The sequence below is a fragment of the Equus asinus genome, chromosome 7 (genome assembly GCF_041296235.1).
Source record: "Equus asinus isolate D_3611 breed Donkey chromosome 7, EquAss-T2T_v2, whole genome shotgun sequence".
Classification (NCBI taxonomy): domain Eukaryota; kingdom Metazoa; phylum Chordata; class Mammalia; order Perissodactyla; family Equidae; genus Equus; species Equus asinus.
In genome coordinates this window covers 53,564,012-53,586,690 of record NC_091796.1, presented here as the reverse complement: position 1 = coordinate 53,586,690, position 22,679 = coordinate 53,564,012, and the positions used below count along the sequence as shown (strand labels likewise).

At 39.4% G+C, this 22,679-nt stretch overlaps 1 long non-coding RNA gene across 1 annotated transcript; it reads right to left on the bottom strand.

Moving 5' to 3' along the window:
• Positions 1-1,043: 1,043 nt before the first annotated feature.
• Positions 1,044-6,285, bottom strand: LOC139045773 (uncharacterized). Its single transcript, XR_011504865.1, has 3 exons — positions 6,176-6,285; positions 5,990-6,075; positions 1,044-5,897 (listed from the first exon to the last, which is right to left on the bottom strand). It is a non-coding gene; the product is annotated as an uncharacterized lncRNA (long non-coding RNA).
• Between the last annotated feature and the right edge of the window lie 16,394 nt (positions 6,286-22,679).

The following is a 22,679-nucleotide window of genomic DNA, read 5'->3' as shown; positions in this document are numbered from 1 at the left end:
TTTCTCCCCAAATCTCCCTGGTACATAGTTGTATATTTTTAGTTGTGGGTCCTTCCAGTTGTGGCATGTCCAATGAGCAGTGCCATGTCCACACCCAAGACCCAAACCTGTGAAACCCTGGGCCACCGAAGCAGAGTGTGCGAACTTTACCACTCAGCCACGGGGCCGACCCCTAAAGAAAAACTTTTAAATCTTTTTCTTGTCTTCAGAAACAAGTTTATTTCTTGATTCTCATTTCTTTTTTCCCCAGTTTTATTGAGATATAATTGACATACAACATTGTATACATGTAAGGTGTATAATATAATGATTTGATATAGGTATATATTGTAAAATGATTTCCACAATAAGTTTAGTTAACATCCATCACCTCATATAGTTACAATTTATTTTCTTATGATGAGAATTTTTAAGGTCTATTCTTAGAAACTTTCAAATATATAACACGGTACTGTAAACTAGCATCACCATGCTGTACATTACATCCTCAGAACTTATTTTCTTATAACTGGAAGTTAGTACCTTCTGATGACCTTCACCCATTTCCCCCACCTTCTAACCCCCACCTCTGGCAACCACCAATCTGTTCTGTTTCTATGACTTCAGTTCTTTTAGATTCCCACATATAAGTGAGATCATATAGTATTTATCTTTCTCTGTCTGACTTGTTTCACTTAGCCTAATGCCAATTTTCATCCATTTTGTCACAAATGGAAGGATTTCCTTTTTTCATGACAATAATATTTCACTAAATATGTATATATATCATTATATATATATATCTCATTTTATATATATATATATATATATAAAACATCTTCTTTATGCATTCACCTATCAATGGACACTTAGCTTGTTTCCATGTCTTGGCTATTGTGAATAATGCTGCAGTGAACATGGGGGCACAGATATCTCTTTGAGATAGTGATTTCATTATCTTCAGATACATACCCACAAGTGGAATTGCTGGATTAAAATCTTGAACTTCTCAAAGTCAAAGACATTTGACATATTTGCCCCTTTCCAATTATATTTTAGACGAAAATCTTGCTTGTCTACTATCGTAAATTTGGCTTTTTGCCTCCGTTAAGGAACTGATGAAAAATACTGGAATAATGACTGAATAATAGATGGGGAATGTCAACAGAGAAATGGGGATTATAAAAAAGAGCCAAACATATATTCAGTAACTGAAAAGTTGTTGTTAGTGCCATTGAGTCAATTCTGACTTGTAGTGACCCTGTGGGCAGCAGAGTGGAACCCTGCCTGGTTCTTTTGCACCATCCTCTCACCTTGTGGCACTATATCAGACATGCTCTGTTGTTATTCATAGGGTTTTTGTGGCCAATTCCTTCTTCTTAGAAGCAGACACTAGACTTAGACTAGTGTCAAAGCAAACACTAACAATGGATCAAACGTAAAAGGCTTTTATTCAGGGAAATGCTTTTAATAGAAAGTGAGGAGGGGACTGGGAAAGGCTGTGATAGCTATTAGATCACACTGCAAGTCTGACCTGGAGTGAAGGAGAGGAGAAGGGAAGGATAAGTGTCTTGCACTCTAAGGAAAGTGCAGGAAGGCCAATAGGGAGTCCTCAAGCCAAAGTCAGCCATCACAGAAGTCCTTAGAACCTCTGCCACTCTCAGTGTTTGACTGGCAGCAGCCCGTGGGAAGTGTGGCCTCAGCACAAACACAGTGATGAATTTCAGAATGTTGCAGCTCCTACATCAGTTATGCTCCTAGTAGCTAATGACCTGCAAGGCAATTCTCACAACCACCACAATAAGTGAACTTGAGGAAAGACCACTAGGAATTACAGGTTATGAAAAAGGAAGAGATATAAGATTTCAAATAATGAACAGAGCCTCAACAAATTGTGGGACCTTTTAAGTGGTGTAACATGAGTATAATTTGAGTCCCAGAATGAAAAGAGACAGACAATGGAACCAAAAAAGACCAGGAGAAAAAATAGTTGAAACTTCCCCAAATTTATTGGAAATAATCTATTTGCATATTCAAGAAGCTCAACAAATTCCAAACAAGATAAATACAAGAAAATCACAACAATCACAGTGCAGCAACAAAAACTCAAATAAAGAGACAATGATCTATCAGGGAAATGATATTTCACAAGAAACAATGGATGCCAGAAGACAATGGAAAAACGTCTTTAAAATGTGTCTGGAACAATCACCAACCTGGCCACATGCTAAGCCATAAAACAAGACTCATGAAATATTAAAATTTTACAAAGTATGTTCCCTGGCCACAATGGAATTAAAGAATAGAAAGGAAGAAGTAAAATTGTCTTTATTCACAGATGATATGATTATTTATATAGAAACATCAAAATGAATGTATGAAAAAACTAATAGTTCTAATAAATGAATTTAACAAGGTCATAGGTTATAAGGTCAACATACAAAAATCAATTATATTTCTGTTTACTGACAAATCATTGGAAAATGAAATTTTAAAATACCATTTACAATAGCATCAAAAATATAAAATACTTAAGAGTAAACTTACAAAAATTGTGCAAGACTTCTACACTGAGAAATGCAAAACCTTGATAGGCGATATTAAAGAAAATCTAAGTAAATGGAGAGTTATATCATAATCATGGATTAGAAGACACAATATTGTTAAGATTAGTAGTCTTCCAAAGTGATCTGTAACTTCAACACAATTCCAATCAAAATTCTAAAAAACTTTTTCTAGAAATTGACAAGCTGATTCTAAAAAGTTTGTGGAAATGCAAAAGACCTAGAATAGCCAAAACAATCTTGAAAAAGAACAAAGCTGAAAGACATACACCACCTTATAACAAGGCTTTGTTTAAGGCTATAGGAACCAAGTGTGGTCATGATGTAATGAGTGATAAATAGATAAAGGGAACTGAAACTGAAAGTCGAGAAATAGATCCACACACACAGTCAGTTGACTTGTGACACAGGAACCTGGGTAATTCAACATGGAAAATAAAGTCTTTTCAAAAAAGGATGCTCCACAAATTCTAGCTGCCTTGGCCTCCCCAAACTCTGATCTCTACCTCTTCAGTTCAGAAAGCCCTCTGTGATTTGTTTGGATCCCTGCAGCTTCCGCAAAGCCTGAACACAGCCTCAGCTGCCCCGGGCAATCCCAGTGCCCTCCTCGCTGTTTCCCTTCTCTCAGGATAACAGTCCTGTGCCTCCAGTTATCTGATGTCTGAAAACAGTTGTTAGCTATATTTTGTCCAGTTTTCTAGTTATGGAGGAAGGTAAATCCAGACCCTGTTACTCCGTTATGGATGAAACAGGAGCTGATGTGCACTTTTAAAACAAAAAGCTCTCTGAATGCTCTGTGAATAGATCGTCATGGAGCAAAAATGGAAGCAATGGAAGCAGAGTCCACTCAGGAAGTACTGTCATCGTCCAAGGAAGAAATGACAGTGCTTAGAGTAGTGAGGCTGCCGTCAAAGGGGCTGGCTGCTAGTGCATTCTGCACGGCATGCTGACAGGACCTACTGACAGACTGGATTGGGGCAAAGAGGAGGGGCAGATGTGGACATCAATGGCACAAGTTTTTGGCCTAAAAAACTGCAGCCAGAATGCCATTTACAGAGAGGAGAAGGCAGGGGTATGTGAAGATCCAGGTTTTTTATTTGAGGCAGGGGAACCGAGGAGTCTGAAACCTCTATTCTTTGTCTGAAAGTATAAGAGAAAAAATTCATATTCTTCTCTCCAGAGGAATGGATTAAAAAAAACATTTTTCTTGTATATCGTATTATAGTGTTTATGTTTCTCTTCTCTAGACCATGAGCTCCTTAAAGAGAGGGTCATTGTCTTATTCATTTTTATATCACACAAAAGGCGCATAGTAGTCCTTTAATAAGTGTGTGTGTGTGTGTGTGTGTGTCTGTGTGTGAGAGAGAGAGAAAGAGAAACTGCGGGTGCTGACCAACTTGGTGTCAGAGGGGAAGAGCTGAGTGTTGAGCGTTACAGGAGAGAGAATACTGAATCCTGGAGAAGAGCAAGAATCCTCTGCTATTCTTTCTTGGAAACCAACTTAGCCCAGTAAGGATAAAAAATGTGTATTAAATCATAAATACTGTGTGTTTATATAACCTTAGATGGAAATAATCAGAGAAGATGCCTCGTGATTTTGATATCACTTGTTTCCATGAAGAATAAAAATCCTTCTTTGAAATGAAAAACACGGAGTGAAACAGAGAATGGACCCAAGTGTCTAATAACACTTCAGAGTATCTAAATACACTGCTTAAAAGGTAGTCTTTCTTGGCTGAGTGCTGTGGTTTGTAACGTAGCTCCTGCAGAGTTTTTCACGGTCATAGATGGCTTTATTTTTATAATCTTGAACTACAATGTTAAAAATGCCAAATTGACGCTGCATTCCACAGGGGTGGATGGGAGGAAAAGGTAGCCCTAAATGGCCATGAGAGGCCCCACTGCCTAAAACTTCTGCTGTATCAAAAATTTCACTATTAGACTCACTATTTAGGTCAAAGTATTATTGTCTTAAAAACAGCCATTAAAACTTTTTCAATATCCTATTGTGAGAGAGAGCACAGTAAGTATTTCTAGTGTAGGGAGACTGTGTGCAGAGCTTAGAAGCTGTGGTATGGCAGATCTTCTTTGACTTACTGGCCTTCTGACCTTAGACAAGAGAGGCTTAACTTCTCCACACCTCAATTTACTCATCTATGAAATGGGACTAATAATATCTGTCACAGCAGTAAGGATTAAATCAATACCGAATGTAAAGTTCCTCTAAAACAGTTCTTGGTACTTTCTGTTAGCCGAGACAGAGCAGAGTATAATGGAATAAGACCCTGGACAGGGTTTTGATGTGATGGAAGGGATTAGGAAAGGCCTGAAGCAGAGAGAGCTACCATGAAGGGAAGAAGAGACTGCGGCTGAGAATGTTAGTGAACAGATGGCATCGCGGGGATTCTGAAAGTCACTGGGGACATTCCAGAAGGAGGGATAAGACATTGTCACCAACAGAGGATTGAGAGCTGGTGCCAAAAAAAACCCCATGGCTACTTGGAAATTTTACCTAGGACAGATCTAAGTAAATGTTTACCTAATCTTAATGTAGGAAAAAGACTTCTTACGTTTGGAAAAAATGAAAGAAATCATACACACAAAGTTAATTATGTTTGACTACAGAAAAAAATACATCTGAAATGTGCTTCAAAACTCTTTAAAGAATTTTACAATGAATAGAAACTTCATAAACAGAAATTATTTCTAAAGATCCCCCAGAAGGCCTTCCAGGTGAAGACCATGGATTACACAGGGGCATCTATTTTTGCTCCTTCTCACAACCCCACTAAAACAACAGTGAAGCAATTGTCATAAAGGATGGACAGAAAAAGGAAGGGAGGCAATAGTAGCAAGATTTTGGAGATAGAAAACAGGGAGATGAAGGGCTTAGCAACCCCCCCAAACTAGAATCTCAAGTCTGCAGCAGGGAAAGTTGACGCTCACTCGCATTTACACCGCAGGATGCCCAGCTGGCGCAGGTAGGAGCAGCACCTGGCGCCTGTGGAAGCAGGGAAGTGGAGAGGAGAGAGGCTGAAAATAGGTCTATCGGTTGAGAGTAAGTAATTGGACCTCAGCTCTCCTCCGCACTCTGCAGCTGCTCTCTGTTCCTCGTCAGCCTGGTGAGAGCCGGGGGGTTTATTCTCAGGAGAGATTAAAACAGAGGACACCAGGGGCTGGCCCCGTGGCCGAGTGGTTAAGTTCGTGCGCTCCGCTGCAGGCAGCCCAGTGTTTCATTAGTTCGAATCCTGGGCACGGACATGGCACTGCTCATCAGACCACGCTGAGGCAGCGTCCCACATGCCACAACTAGAAGGATCCACAAAGAAGAATATACAACTATGTACTGGGGGGCTTTGGGGAGAAAAAGGAAAAAATAAAATCTTTAAAAAAAAAAAAAAAAAACAGAGGACACCAAGCACGACTGAAAGTGGAGGATATAGTACCGAAAATGGAGATTCAGGAAGCATCCACGTCTGGATCCTGAGACACCTTGGCCTCTTCTCCCAGTCAGCAACCAGAGACCCTGGCCCTAAGAAAGGAGATGAGAAGAGTTTACTTTGAAGATTGACCAGCCCAGTAAAACAGATCTAAAATAGTGACAGTGGAGGCTCGCAACTCTAGAGTCTCACCAGATCACCCCGATATGAAGTTCCGTTCAACACATGCCGCCCTCCCTTTGAGCCTGCAAGCAGCTTTTAGTTCCCCACTCTTGAGCACAGGAAAACACCAGACATCTGAGGGAGTTCCCAGTATGAAACAGAAACCAAAGAAATAAACAAAGAAAAGTAACTTGAAGGAAATGAACCTTGCAAGAGAAAACACTTTTTAAAAGAAATGCTGCTATTAATATCCTGAGAGAGATAAAAAAAAAAAAGATATTGCCACATGAAACAACAACAAGATACCGTTTTGAAAGAGGGGAGAGTTCTCTCAAAGGAGAAAAAAAAACCCTTGAAGCTAAAAATGTGGTAACAAAAATTAAAACTCAATAAAAGTGTTGAAAGAAAAAATTAAGGAAATCTTCCAGAAAATAAGGTAAAGACAAGCAGATGAAAAATAGGGAAAGCAGACAGAAACATTGGCGGTCCAGCTAGACCTAATGTCCTAATAACAGGAGTTCCAGAAATACAAAATAAAGAAAATGTATGAGAGCGTTCAAAGAAAAGATTCAATAAAATTTCTCAGAACAGAAACACGTGAGTCTACAGATTAAAAGAGTCCATTGAGAGCACAACACAACGAGTAAAAATAAGTCCACACCAAGGTACATGTGATGGTTAATTTTATGTCTCAACTTGGCTGGGTTGCAGGACACCCAAACAGGATATTTGATCAAACGTTATTCTAGATGTTTCTGTGAGGGTATTTTGGATGAGATTAACACTTAAATTGGTGGACTTTAAGTAATAAAGTCCATAATTTCGTGGGCCTTGTCCCATCAGTTGAAAGTCTGAGTAGATTGATGCACAGCCTGGCCCACCCTCCAGACTTCTTCAAGACTCATGAGGATTCCTCTAAGGGCTTTTATATTCTTCATGCTCTGGCTCCTGTGATATTCCCCACCCCCAACCCCGGAGCCCATCAGAATGTCGAATTGTGAAGAGAGTTCAACTTCTTTTCCATTCAAATGTGGAAATATGCCTGAGCACATGTTTGACAGTCCACAAACATACCATGGAAAGCAAACATAAGGTCCTTGAGGGAGGTGTTTCCCTACATCTTAGGCTGGCCTGTTTCAATCTCAACTCCCTTCAGCCAAGATAACTTTATTATAGGATACAATTCATTATTACATGGAGTCCTTAGTTTATACTCCTGGTTTCCTAAACTTTGCAATCATTTTATTTTATTTTTACATAATTATATACTGAGATAGATGGTTTTTACCAGTTAAGATGTTAGAGCTTGTACAGAAAACAAAAACTATGTTCTTTAAAGAGAGTCATCATTGAAACTGAAGTACGGAAACAATAAAATTATCATGTTTTCTCTTAAAAATAGCTGGGAGGCAAGCCGGTGGTGCAGCAGTTAAGTTCACCCACTCTGCATTGGCAGTCTGGGGTTTGCTGGTTCGGATCCCGGGTGCAGACCTATGCACTGCTTGTCAAGCCATGCTGTGGCAGGCATCCCACATATAGAATAGAGGAAGATGGGCACAGATCTTGACTCAGAGCCAGTCTTCCTCAGCAAAAGGAGAAGGATTGATTGCAGATGTTAGCTCAGGGTTAATCTTCCTCGAAAAAAGAAAATAGCTGGTTATCGCATTTTTTAAAAAGCCATGGGCCCAGTGACTGTCTCAAAATACACGCAGACCTTTGGCGTTTATCGTACCTAGAGGACCTACCCCACCACATGGTGCCTGAACTAGTGACATCTGTTTATACAATCCTGCATATGTTCTCTGTACGTGTATTTTAAAAAGGTGAAATGAGGAGAGGCAATCATAAGCAGCTGGAAGCAGAAAAAGAATTGTGATATTCACTGCCATTTTGCATTCAAGCTTGTTTTTGTACAAGTACTTTTCCTACACGTGGGTTATGCCAACACTAGATGGCAGCACAGGGGCGTTCTTGTGTTTTTAAACTGCAGGTCAAGTCAGAACCAGGAAACTGGCTTGAGCACCACCATCAGCCTGGCTGAAACTGAAAACTGAGACTCACTCACTTTGCCTTCTTCCATCCATCCATCCATCCATCCATTCATTCAATGACTATTCTTTCCCTTTAAAAAGAACTCTCGATAATGATACAGTTAAGTTTAAATCGATAGTACCCAAACCCTATTTAAAAATAACTGCAGGAGAAGAGACAGAAAAGAAATGGATTGAAATACATTGTTCCTGCACAACTGGTATAGATAGAGAAGCCCCAAAATAGGCACTGGCATGTTTTTAAGCACAAAGTTTCAAGGATTAGGTATGATTCGATGAGGGAGCCTGCAGAGCCATTTCATGGGATCAGGAACCCCAAATAATTCCAGGTCAAAGCTTGGAAACCAGAAGAAGTGAATGGGCATCAAAGTCAAGAGGAAGGTGGTGTTGATGAATTTTGGCTGCTATTCTTTGTGGATCCAGGCAATTTTATAGAGCTGTTGCATAGATAGCTGCTGACAGAGGCAATTTGGTTTCCAGCTTCCAATTTTTAACTGCTATTATTTTCCTTGTATGCTGTCAAAGAGGAGCATTGGGTTCCTTCGTTTGCATGTTTGCTGCTTGTATACCTTCTTCCTGCTCTGTTGTCTCTAGTCTAAATTTCACCTGCATCTGCTAGGAGTTCTGTCTTCTTTACTAAGAGAACTTTGTATGACTACTCCAAGACTAACGAGGGAAGGGGCTTAGTCTCCCAATCTGACTTTTTTAAGTTCAAAACTGCCTTTTTCAAACACATCAAAAAGGGCAAAATTTGGCATCCTCTAATGGTCAAAAGTATGATTTTATTCTTTCTGTATATAGAGAACATGGCATAAAATAGAGAATAGCTTTGCCCTCCAAAGCAATGGCTTTTAAACCTTTTAGAATCTGACCCTCAGTTCGAACTATGTTTTGCTTCGCAGCTGTGCCAGACTTGGGCTGTTTGCTCGCAACTGTATTCCTTGCTCTTCTTCTGCTGTGTCACAGGGATGCTGATCCCAACAAGCTGTATTTCTGACCTTCCCAGGCATCTTAACTGACTTCTGGCTAGGCCCCACCAGTGCGTGGCCCACCATGATGTTGGAGGGTGGGAGGAATGGAAAAGCTAGGATGATTCTCCCCGTCTTTATTTGCCTCTACTGTATCTTTGACAGTGGCCGTCTCCTCTCTGGCTCCAGCTTCAGCCAAAAAGGCCCCCCTATGATTTCAGTTTCTGCTGGAGGACCCCAGCTCTGGGACCAGCAACACTGTTACCTTGTCTGACCCTCCAATCTAAAGGCATCAGTGGTCTCTGCCATTGCCGACTCTGGGTTGCCTCACCTTCCCCTTTGGCTTCTCAGCTTTTTCATTATTTGTGTAACCAGTTTCCTGTATTAAAGCCCCTCTGTTAAAAACACAGAGACAGTGGTTTCTGTTTCCTGATATATTAATATAATACAGACGTGTATACAAAACTGCAGCAAGTGTTTCATTAAGAATACTCCTTTTACTGTGTGCAATGACTCTCATATTTTCTATTCTATTCTATTTCACATTAAAAAAATTCGTCTTTACTTTTTTATTTCTCTTGTTTATGTATATTTTTTGGGCGGGTGGGGTGAGCAAGAGTGTCCCTGAGCCAACATCCATGCCAATCCTCCTCCACTCCAGATGAGGGATGCTGCCAAAGCATGGCCTGACGAGCAGTGTGTGTGTTGGCGCCCAGGATCCAAACCGGCGAACCCCGGACCACCAGAGTGGAGCACGTGAACCCAACCACCGACCGACCAGGCCGGCCCCCAATTGCACTTTTTAAAAATTCCAGACACAACGCACTAAATTGAGTTCACAACTCACTGATGCTTAAAGCCCACTAATGGAGATTTGACAAGCACTGCTTTAGAGACTCTATTTATCCACTGTTTTTTTTAGAGTCAGGTTTACTGAATTATAATTTATGCACAGTAAATTTACCCCTTCAGGTGCACATCATAAGAATTTTGACAAATATATGCAGAATATTTTCATCCTCTCCAAAAGTTCCCTTGTTCTCTTTTGTAGTTAACCCCTCCCTCCATCTCCAGCTCCTAGTAACCACTGATGTATTTTTGGTCCCTATCGTTTTATCTTTTTCAGAATGCCATATAAATAAAATCATACAGGGCCAGCCCGGTGGTGTAGTGGTTAGGTTCATGACCTCCACTGTGGTGGCCCAGTGTTCAAAGGTTTGGATCCCAGGCAAGGACATACGCACCATTCATCAAGCCATGCTAGGGTGGCATCCTACATTCAAAAGAAAGGAAGATTGGAACAGATGTTAGCTCAGGGCCAATCTTCCTCACCAAAAGTAAATAAATAAATAAAATCATGCAGTATGAAGTCTTCTGAATCTGATTTCTTTCACTTGGCATAATGCTTTTTAGATTCATTTGTGTTGTTGCATGTAAGTAGTCCATTCCTTTTCATTGCTATGTGATAGTCTATTATCACATTAAATCTTAGAGAACTTTTCTTAGCCCAAAATATGTCTTACTTCTACTATTTGTTTTGTAACCAATTAGTCTGAACTACACAAAACCTTTATGAAGGTCTTAACTGCTGGGCCCAATAATAGAAGGTGTGAGTGTAGCAGTTTGAACAGCCTCAACAATTTTCAAGTTCAAATGGACTGGCTAATAGACTGGCTCTGCAGTCTTACTCTCTGGGATTAAATTCTGCATCCAACTCTTGCTGCCTCATGATCTTGAGCAAATTACTTACTCTCCCTTAAGTTGTAGTTTCCTCCTCTGTAAAATTAGATGGAAGAATGGTACACGTTTCACTCAATTATTGTGGGGATAAACCAAAATGAGATAAAATGTGTAAAACACTTAGTGCAATGACGGGTCACAGTAAATACTCAATAAATTAGTACGTGTCCTATGAAAGCTGGTATGGATCTAGCCAGTGTCAAGTCCGGAGGAACAACTTTTTAAAGACCGGCTCACTCCCTTTAAGCCCCTGTTGCTCACTTCTGAGTGTCTGGGAGCAGTGTCATGGCCAACCCAGGAGCAAAGGGCCTACTTCAGTCCATGAGGTCAGGGAGAAATGTCTGTGAAATCCAAATTTGGGGACGACCCATTTACTCTGGCATCTCACATCATTAAGTTAGATGGTCATTGGACTCTAAATCAACAGACATGAGCTGGCGGTGGGGAGTACACATATCCTTCTTTATAATCTCTCAATTCAAATAACTTTAGATTCCCAACACAAGTCTTGAAAAGATGCAGGCAGCATGGTACAGCGGGAAGAACACTGGATTTAAAGCCAGAACACTTTGGTACCAGCTTGGACTTTGCCACTTTTTATTGATGTGACTTTTAGCAAGTCATTTAGCATTTCAGTGCCCTGGTTTCCTCATCTGTAAGTGGGTATATAATATGATTATTTCCCATAAATCTTCCAGAACCAACTGTCATTTGCAATGCTTTCAAAATTAACATTTTATGGGGCCAGCCCGGGTGGCATAGTGGTTAAGTTCATGTGCTCCACTTAAGTGGCCTGGGGTTCCTGGATTCAGACCCTGGGTGCTGACCTACACACTGTTCATCAAGCCATGCTGTGGCAGGATCCCACATACAAAGTAGAGGAAGATTGCCACAGATGTTAGCTCAGTGACAATCTTCCTCACCAAAAAAAGTTAACATTTTATTATCTTATATAGAAAATACATTTGATCAATCAAATGTGGCCATTAAGATTTGAACTATATGAACCATCTGTGATATGATGAGCATAGAGATTATTTCTGTAAAAGTATTTTCTGTTGCTTCTGTAATAAAGACTGATTGAGTTTATAAATACTGTTCCACCCGACCCCTGAATGTCGGTGCTTAATACTTACCAGGCATGCACATTCTAACTGCCTTTGTGTTAGTATAATGGACAAGTGAATTCTATTTGCTGCTGGGGATTTCAATCATATCCTACAAACAAAGACAGATTGTTTAGAATTACTGTCTGTTGGGGAAAGATGGTCAATTGTTAAATTACTTTAACCATGTGTGAGTTTTAATCAACTTGAGCCGATTACTTTACAAATTATATTTCTCTATAGAATGAAATATTTCTTTATGAATTAAACTAAATTATTGATATATTTCTATATATTTAAATCACACTTGCAGTGTATGCTTCCATTTAAAAAAAACCCATTTGGGGCTTTCAGAAAGCCATTAAAATGTCAGTGTCCTAAAAAAATGCAGTAACCAAGGCTTAACTGTTTTCTGGGTAGTCGCAAACAATAAATTTGTTAAGAGGCCTAAAAGTGACTATGTATAACATCCATCCATCCATTCTATTGTAGAACATCTGTTATTTTCTTGCAATTGTATTGTCTGAGGAATACAAAGATAAAGAAGAGTGAGAAGCTCACAATCTGTTTAAGAGATAAGGATACAAACAATTTGTAATACAATACAGGGGCTACTATAATTGAGATATTAATTCCTTAGCAAATATTTTTGAATGAATTTAGTACCAGCATGTGCCAGCTCCTATACTAGCTATTAAGAATGACATAAGACTTCAAGGGTTCATAGTCTAATAAAGGAAACAGACAAATACAGAAGAAATTACCAAAGGGTACCTAACCTAACCTTATGGGATGGTGCAGGAAAAGCTTCTCATAGGTGCAATTTAAACTGAGTTCTGAAAAACTAACAGGAAGAAGAGGGAGAAGGGTGTTCTAGGCAGAAAAGCAGCTTTTGCAGTGGTACAAAGATGAAGAAAACTGCGAATTATTTTCTGTGTCTGGATCCTGGTGTACATATTGGAAAATGGCAAGAGATGCAACTGGGATGAAGAGAGGCCAGATAATGAAGTGTGTGTGTGTGTGGGTGTGTGTGTGTGTACTGTTCTAAGGGTTTGCATTTTGTCCAGACCATCGAAGTTTCTGCAGCAGAGAATGCATGCACACTTGTATGTATATATATTCATACATGTATATGTGTGTATATATACTTTCTTGAGATATAGTTTACATACCATACGGTTTTTAGCATATTCACTGAGTTGTGCTACCATACCACATACAATTTTAGATTATTTCATCTCTCAAAAGAAACTTTATACTCATTAACAGTCACTTCCTCACCCTGCCCCCAGCCATAGGCAACCATTAGTCTTTCTGTGTCTACAGATTTGCCTCTTCTGGACACGTCATATAAAAGGAATCATGCAATATGTGGGCTTCTGTGACTAGATTCATTCACTTAGCTTCATGTTTTCAAGGTTTCTCCATGTTGTAGCATGAATCAGTATTCATTGCTTTTTATTGTCAAATAATATTCCATTTGTTTTAGTTTTCTGTCGCTGCTGTTAACTGTTTAACACAAACTTAGTGGCTTACAACAATGCAAATTTATTCTCTCACAGTTCCGTAGGTCACAAGTCTGGCAGTGATGTCACTGGGCTAAAATCAAGGTGCTGTCAGGGGTGCATTCATTTCTGGAAGCTCTAGAGGAGAATCAGTCTCCTGCCTTTTCGGCTTCTAGAGGCTGCCCGCATTCCTTAACTCATGGCCCCCTTCCTCCAGCTGCAAAGCCAACAACAGCAGGCTGAGTCCTTCTCACATTGCATGACTCCAATTTTCACTCCTGCCTCCCTCTTCCACTTTAAGGACCCTTATGATTACAGCGGGGCCACGTGGATAATCCAAGACAATTTCCCTATTTTAAGGTCAGCCGATGAGCAATCTTTATTCCATTTGTTACTTTAATTCCCCTTTGCATGTAATATTACATATTCACAGGTTCTGGACATTAGGATGTAGACATATAATGGTTTGCTCACCACCCGTTATAAAGATATACCACATTTTATTTATCCATTCATCAGTTGATGGATATTTGGGTTATGAGCAGGTTTTGGCTATTATGAATAACGCTGCTATGAACGTTTATATACAAGTTTTTGAATGAACGTGTGTTTTCATTTCTCTTGGGTACATACCTAGGAGTAGAATTGCTGGGTCAAAGGATTTACTTTTTAGGAAGGTCGTTCTGGCTCAGAGTGGAGAATGGTTAGGGATGATATGTACTAAGTGTTATGTGAACATGGAGGGGGAACAAATAACACCTGTTGGTGAAGGCCTCAGACAGGAAACATTTGAGTTGGATCTTTAAAAGTTATAATATCATTTATTGGCTTTCTTTTTAATTGTGAAAGTGAAAAAAATGTATTGTAGAGAATTTTAAAAATATAGAAAAGTTTCTAAAAGAAAATAAAAATTTTGGCGGCCGGGTGGCACAGTGGTTAAGTGCACATGTTCTGCTTCAGCGGCCCGGGGTTTGCCGGTTCAGATCCCGGGTGTGGACACGGCACCGTTTGGCAAGCCATGCTGTGGTAGGTGTTCCACATATGAAGTAGAGGAAGATGGGCATGGATGTTAGCTCAAGGCCAGTTTTCCTCAGTAAAAACAGGAGGATTGGCAGCAGCAGAAAAGAAAAATCACTTAACACTGTATTACCCAGTGAAAACCACTGTTAACATTCTGTAGTACTTTCTTCGTGTGCATGTATATGAATTGAGTTCATATTTCTATACACAGCTTTGTTTTCCATTCTTTTCAATCAACATTACGTCATGGGCATGTTCCCATATCGTTAACTAACCAAAACGATAAAGATGGCTACACTGTATTCCAGAATAAGAAAGTACCATCTCTCATTTAATTAGTCCTCTACTGTAGGATATTTAGGTTGATTCTAACTTCTGATTATGGTGGGTAATACTGTGAGGAGTATTCTTGTACTTCTATCTTTTCTTTGAGTTGGATCTTGAAGAATGAGTAAACTGGATATCTTGGAGTCTAGCAAGATAGTGGTCTCCCAAGAACATGCCAACAGAGGCTTTTGTGCACAAATCCTGAAGGATATAGAAATTAAAGTGTTCAAACCAAGACTCATAAAAGTTGAAGTTTGCCTTCCTATATGTAAAATAAAATTCTTGATAATGCAAAATTTTGTTCCAGCCATAATAATAATAGTGGTAATGTGAAACTATCAATCTAACATTGGACTGACCCAACTTTACTTTTCCTCTCCTCTTTTACTTTCTTCTTTGGGTTTTTTTAAACCAGATACTGCAAGGTTAAAAAAACAACAAACTTTATCATTGATAAAGCCATGTCATTTAAGAGATAATACTCTACATTTCCAAACTATAGGCTTAAGTCCTTATTTTAAAATGGCTCTAATTGTTCACGAAATTATTCGATATACAAGTTTTGGTGTAATAGCAGATTTGGCACTTGAATACTAGCTTCCCCGACCTCAAACAATGTCTGCCCCAATAAGGATGTGACTTCTGTGTCAGGTACAAGCAATACATTCACATACAGTTATTGTTTACTGCGTTTGTTATTTATTACTCACACCTGTCAAATAGGCAGTTGCTGCAATGCTGGTATTTCACAATGTTCTCTTGGACCCTCAAACACTGTTATTACCACCAATGGGATATGCACAAGATGCAGCCAGGGTTAAGAAAGGCAATGGAAAGAAAACAAGGAGGTGATGACTGTGATCCTGCGTACAGAGTGCAGCTAGCCATGATAGGTTTCAAAGGTAGAAGTGGTTTTAAGTCCAGCGTGCTGAACTGGAGGGTTCTGGATCTTCTCCAGTTATGTGGAAGAAAATCTTAATGTAGCCACATGCCTTTTATTTCAGATTTTAAAAGTGGGTCTCTTTAGTAAAATTACGTGCGGTTTTTAATTGTGAGTCGAGTATAAAGAGTAAAGTAACTGTTTCTTTAGAGGTTGAGAAGCAGGTTTCCACCATGTATCACTGACAGTAGCCCCTAAGTTATAGTTTCTAAGTCTGATCAGTGAGTAATATTTAGAAGCATGATTTCTAAAACTATGTTTAAATATTGTTTTAATATGAAGTAACCAGTCACTTTTATTGTCGCAAAGTTTATGGATCAAATATTTCAAGTTAGGAATCTTTTGTGGAGAGGACTCCTGATCATAGTGACTCCATTTATTTTGAATTCGTCTCAATTGCCATCTGATCTTCCCTAACATTCAGTCTCTGAACCTTTTTCTAAATTCTATTTATTTAATCTTTACCTTTTTATCCATGCTTTCAAGTCTCTCCCTATTCCCACTAAATTGTAAAATCCCAAACCGAAGAAATTAAAATGGTATTCCTGATAATATAATCCAGTGTTATCTTAATACTTTTACTGCATACTCTGTGCACCTAAAGTTCTGTGGGAAAGTGTCTTCTCTCCTTCTGACACATGCCCACACACTTTGTTTACTAATGCTTGAGCCACCTCTTCCCAGTGATAACATAGCTCAGATCCTTTTCTAGTGTGTTGATGTGGCTGTCACGTGCAATGGAATCAAAGCCTCAAAGAGCAAATTATATTGACTTGCCCCCCATACAAGACCCAGAAGGAAGTTAAACTGCTCTCATGTGGCTTGCATTCAGAAGCATTATGGCATAATATGCTGTGTTGCCAACATATTTCTCCCTTTCTCATTTGAATGCATCTAAAAATCTTACTGGGAAAGATAAACAAGCTTTTAAAAACATAAACAGATCTTGGAATTTTTAAGCAGTAAATAAAACTTGCGGAATTTTTATAAGGCCAGAAATAATCTGGCCAAATCTTATTTAGGACATGGAGAGAGCAGTGTAGGCGAGAGCTGTCTGCGTGGGCTCTCACAGACAAGTGGTTTCACCTCTCCTTGAGGGAAGAAACTCTGTTCCTCGCAAAAACAGCTCCAGGCAGATTTGTGAAGCAGACATTTTAATTTACATTTGACATCAAGAATCTCTCCTTCCCTTAGTCCTCGTTTCCCTCCTGTTCAGTTGTTAATTCCAACCATCTCTTCCTTTCTGTTCTCATAAACATATCAGATATATTTCCAACAAAATACAAATGGCTAATATGGCTTCATATGTTCCTTCCCAGAGGTAATTATGGGGATCAAAGCCGAAACCTAAAGCAGTGGTAATCGAATCACATGTCCCAGGGGCTGGGCAGGTGGTGTAAGTGAGCAAAGCAGGTGGCATTTAAGGAAAGCAGGGGGATGATGGAGACCAGGACAAAGGAGATCCCTGGCCTCTCTCAAAGAGAGCGCCCGGCTCCCTCAGACTGTTGCCAAGGGGGTGTGGGCTCCAGTATTCCTAGATCTTCTGACATTTCATTCGCAATTCAGATTTTTGTGAGAAATCTCTCAGTTAAAAAATTTCAGACTTATACTGTTTGAGGGCTAAACTGAACACACCTGCAAGTTGGGTTAATCAGTGGGCTACATGCTTGTATCCTTGAACTATGGGAAGACATGCTAACCATTGAAAGGCTCTCTGGGCCAGTGGAGAGAGCTTTGGAGTGACCCACACCTGTCGAAATCCCTGTTTTGTCCATCATAGGTTGAGTAAGCTTGAACAAGTTATTTAATATCTCTGAGTTTAACTTCCTTTGTCTGTAAATAGGAGGTAAATACTCACTCCCTTGAAAAATTCCTAGGTTAACTTGTATAACATATAGAAAGCATACATCACAGTCTAGCACACAGTAGTTGCTTAATATATGGTCACTACTACTACTGCTAGTACTACTACTGCTACCACTACTTACTACTAATGTAGTGGGATTTCAAGCGTCAACTGACACAAGGGGAAGGTACTCAAAAAGGGCTGAATTCCTGGATCTCCTGAAATACACCATGAAGAGGGGTCACCTACCTGTAGGATCATTCCTAACTGTATGGTCCGATGTGGATATAATCAGATTGTGGGGATGTCGAAGAATTCTGTGGTTTTAGTTTATTGGACAGGTGACACAAGACATCAGAATATGCAATTATAATTGAGCAAAGAGGCTAAGCTACTACATACATTAGAATCAGCAAAACAACACTAAAATAGTTCTATTTGGGGTTTTGTGGTGGGGAAGACTGGCCTTGAGCTAACATCTGTTGCCAGTCTTCCTCTATTTTTTGTATGTGCGGTGTCGCCACAGTGTGGTTCGATGAGTAGTATGTAGGTCTTCGCCTGGGATCTGAACCTGCAAACTGCAGGCCGCCAAAGTGGAGCATACAAACATAACCACTACACACCAGGCGAGCCCCAAAACAGTTTATATTTTAAACCTAGGTTCTAGTTTTTCTTTTTTAACTGATACCTTTTAGCTTTGTTTTTTTCAATTTTTTGATATGTACACCATGCAAAATTTATAGCAAAACTTCATTTACTTAATAATTCTATGGAGCAAGAGAGATGACAAAAAAGGTGACATAAAGTCAATTGATGTGAAAATGAATTATATTTCTTATCTCATTATTTTAAGTCACAGTGCATAGCATAATTAACGCCTTGTAAATAAATAGGAAAGCTGAGTAAATCCTAAGAAGTAAAATGCCATTCAAACTAACTTTACTAAGATAGGCTAGAATAATCCCAATTATCCCATTTTTTTCCTAATTTCAATCTAGATCCTGCCAAAACTTTAGCAACTTTGCCATGGATTCTCCCCCTTAAAAAATGTAAGAGAGAAAAAGACCAGAAAACCAACAGGATGAGATAAGGCAAAGGAGTCTGATGTCAGCCTTGTTTATTCTGCTAGAAGGTAAGGGATTGGTAATAAACGTGTGCTGAGTCTAAATACTGAGGATGCCAGTACAGAGGTATTGGGAGTAAGATTTCCGGCACACAGGGGTCCAATAGGTAACACTGCTAAGGGTTAATGCATTTGGGTCAACTTCCATGAAATGGATTTTCCAAATTTCTTTTATCAAGCTTCCTTTCAGTTCTTCTCTCAAGCTTTATTAGGTGACAACATTCTTAAAGTTCTGACAATTCTTTTTAATAAAGTGAGTTTGTTTATCCCTGGATAGGGGGAAGGAAAAAGGGGAGAGGAGAGAAAATGGTGTATCAGAAGTTTTCCTCAATTAAAACAAAAGAGAAAGAGGAGTGTCACATAATTCATGGCAAAGATAGGTGACTGGTATTCTGTGTAAATTTCAGACAATGTTAGCATATGCAATTCATCTATTTACTACTTCAGGACAAGATTTGTTTGTTTTTGGTGGCAGAACTACTTCCCTCTGTTTCAAAGGACTTTGTCCACAGTTATGCCCTATTTTTTACTTAGCTTACATAGAACAGTCATATTTTCTTGGTTTTGTTTTTTCTCCAAGAGTTTTGAGTCAGAGCAATGCTATATTTGAAGTGGTTTTTATGAATTTTTCTCTGTTTGTTTTGATATCTGATTGGGACAAGGTGTGTCCTTTTGTAGACTTTCTGGTTTCTGGAAAGAATTTAATTTTTTTCCTTTTCTATGCTATAAAGCAGATGTTTAAATAGGTCCCCTTACATTTTTTTCCTTTCAGAGTGAAAATATCCTGTGGAAAAGGGAAGGAATAGTCTGAATAAATATAACAACATGTTTTAAAAATGCCACCATCTTCTTCTCTCCTCCCCTCTTTTGCACTACATTCATTACTTTTGGTGCAATAAGAAACACAAGTCGATCCTTATCTCTTGCTCAGTTTGTCTGCCCCTTCAGACCCTGCTGCTTGATGACCCCTAACAAGCCTTTATACAGGAACAGTGTAAAAAAAATATATTCATTGGCAAATAATAACATGCTGCGTAATTCTAGTATTTGTGGTGGTAGAACACGGGATGCAGTAAAGTTGGGCTAGCAAGGAAGAGCTGAAGCTAGAAATTTAGGAAGCAAGAAATATGTCATGAAACACTCAACAAATATTTATTGAACATTTTTTATATGCGGGGAAACCAGCTGACCAGGGGAGACATTACAAAGCTATGAAAATGCAGTCCTTACCTTCGATGAACTTAACAGTCAAATGGAAGAGACAAAGTCACAAACCCAAATCATGGCACAAGTTATAAAAGATATTTGAAGATGAGGTCAGTGCTGTGGGGTGTCCACAGAGTGTGTGTGTGTGTTTGGTTGTTTGTTAACAGCTTTATTGTGATATAATTTATGTGTGATAAAATACACCCACTGGGCATGCACGTTTGAAAGATTTTTAGTAAATTTGTGCAATTGTGCAATCATTACCACAATCAAGTTTTGGAATAGCCTTGTCAGTTTGTCACAACAGCCTTGAGTCTAGGGCTAATTTGACGTCACTACTGAGACAGTGCCCTTCTGAGAACTTTACCCAGCGCTGGTGGGAACAAGAACTATTGGTCAGTCCTTTGCAAATAATCCTCTAGGGGTTTTTCCTCCTGCCCCTTCCCTGTGGTTCTTTCCTCAGCCTTGGCAGTTTCCTCACACAGCCTAAAATTCAAGAGGGCTCTCTGCAAATCTCTGAGAGCAACAACTCTCTCTCTGTACAGCTCTCTCTTCTCTGCTGCTTTTCTTGCCACAAATTTTAGTTGCTTTGGCCTCCTCAAACTCTTGGCTCTGGCTCCTCAACCCAGTGAGATTATTGGGCTTGACTTGGGTTCCTCTTCCCTGCGTTGTGGTCTATGAGCTGGGGTGCGAGCTGGGCTCTCTCCTCATTTGTTCCCTGATCTCAGGGACTGCTGTCCTGTGCTGCCTGTTGTCCAATGACTGAAAACCATTGTTGTCTATATTTTATTCAGTTTTCTAACTATTTAAGGTGGGAGGGTAAATCTAGTCTGTTATTCCATTATAACAAGAAGAACAAGTTCTAGTTATAAGGGTCTTTTTCTATTATTCCTGTGTACCACTTAGACAATACAATTAATTCTCAATAAGTCATCAGTGGATTTAACCAGTTTTGAGATCAAACATGGTAAATATAGATGTACATATACATCCACATTTATACAAGTATATTTATACTTGAAAGGCATAAAAATTATGTCAGTGAAAACCTCTATATATTGTTACGCGCTACAATACTTGCCACATTATGTCAACCTAGTAACAACTCATTGCTTTCTAATTACATGTAGATAAATGTTATCTTGAATTTCATATGGAATGAGGGTCAAATGATTCATTTGTTTTTAATTTTTAAAAAAATCTTATTTTGTAACCTCTTGCCTGACATTGCGAGGTTGCTTAGCAGAGATGAGAATGGCAAGAATAGAACAGTGGAAGCACTGAGCACCACAGCTAACATCCTGCGTGATGTACTCACAGTGTGCTCTCATCCAGACCACCATGTTTGTGCTACTGTCATACTTTTTTTTTTAAAGATTTTTTTATTTTTCTCCCCAAAGCCCCCCAGTACATAGTTGTATGTTCTTTGTTGTGGGTCCTTCTAGTTGTGACATGTGGGACGCCGCCTCAGTGTGGCTTGATGAATGGTACCATGTCCGCACCCAGGATTCGAACCAAGGAAATACTGGGCCACCTGCAGCGGAGGGTGTGAACTTAACCACTTGGCCACGGGGCGGCCCCACTGTCATACTTTTTAATGACACTTACAGAATGATAAATATATTCTTTTATCAGGATTTTATGGTTCTTGAGACAGAAACCCCCACCCAAAGTAGTTAATCCAAAAAGGGAACTAAATGGCCAGCTAAACATGAGGTCCATAGTTAGGACTAGTTTCAGATGTGGCTGGATATAAAGGACCAAAAGATGTTATCAGCTTTCATTTTTTCTCTCTCCAATTCTGCCTCTGCTTCCTTTACTCTGACTCCATTCTCAGACAGTTTCCCTCATCCTGGTTGCAAGACGATTGCCTGGAGCTGCATATTTCCACGTCATATTTCCAAGTATTCCAAGCAAAGTTCCCAAGATTCCCTCTGGACCAGCCTAGGTCATGTGTCCACCCTAACCAGTTTGGCAAAGGAAATGTAATGCCCAGATTGGCTTAAGCCAACATCGTGTACTTCATCTTATACTGAAGGTAGAGCTCCTCTCAGATCATGTGGCCTGAAAATGGAAATCAGACCGTGGTTAGAAGATGGGTGAATGGATGCTGGAAAGGCAAGTAATAAATGTGCTTTCTGCATACTAGATGTAATTGTAGTCAAATAAATTTACATTAAATCCACTTCAGACCATGCTTTGACTGTGACAGCTTGCATTATCTCCTCCTCCATTCTTGCCTCCAACACACATATAGTCTTGTTACCTTAATTAGCTGAGGACTGATGATACTTAAGGTACATAGTGCAGTCGGAGAACAGATGAGAATATACAATCTGACAGCGGAAATCTTGGAAGACCTCATAGAAATGCAAGGATTTTAGTATCAAGAGATGAGAGGGGAAAGACATTTCAGGGGAAGAGAACGGCACAAAGAAAACAGGCAGGAAAATGTAGAATAATAAATGTCAGTGAAAGTACAGGTTTGGATCACGGGTGAGACTCTAAAGAGGGTGAGGAAGGTCATACAGGTTCCCGATCTTCAAGCTAAAGGACTTGGATTTCCTCTGAATGTGCCTAGACAGAGTTCAGCAAACTTTTTCTATAAATGTCCAGATAGTAAATATTTCAGGCTTTGCAGGCCAAGGGGCAAAATCAAGGATATTATGCAAGTATTTATACAACAAGAGAGAAAACAAACT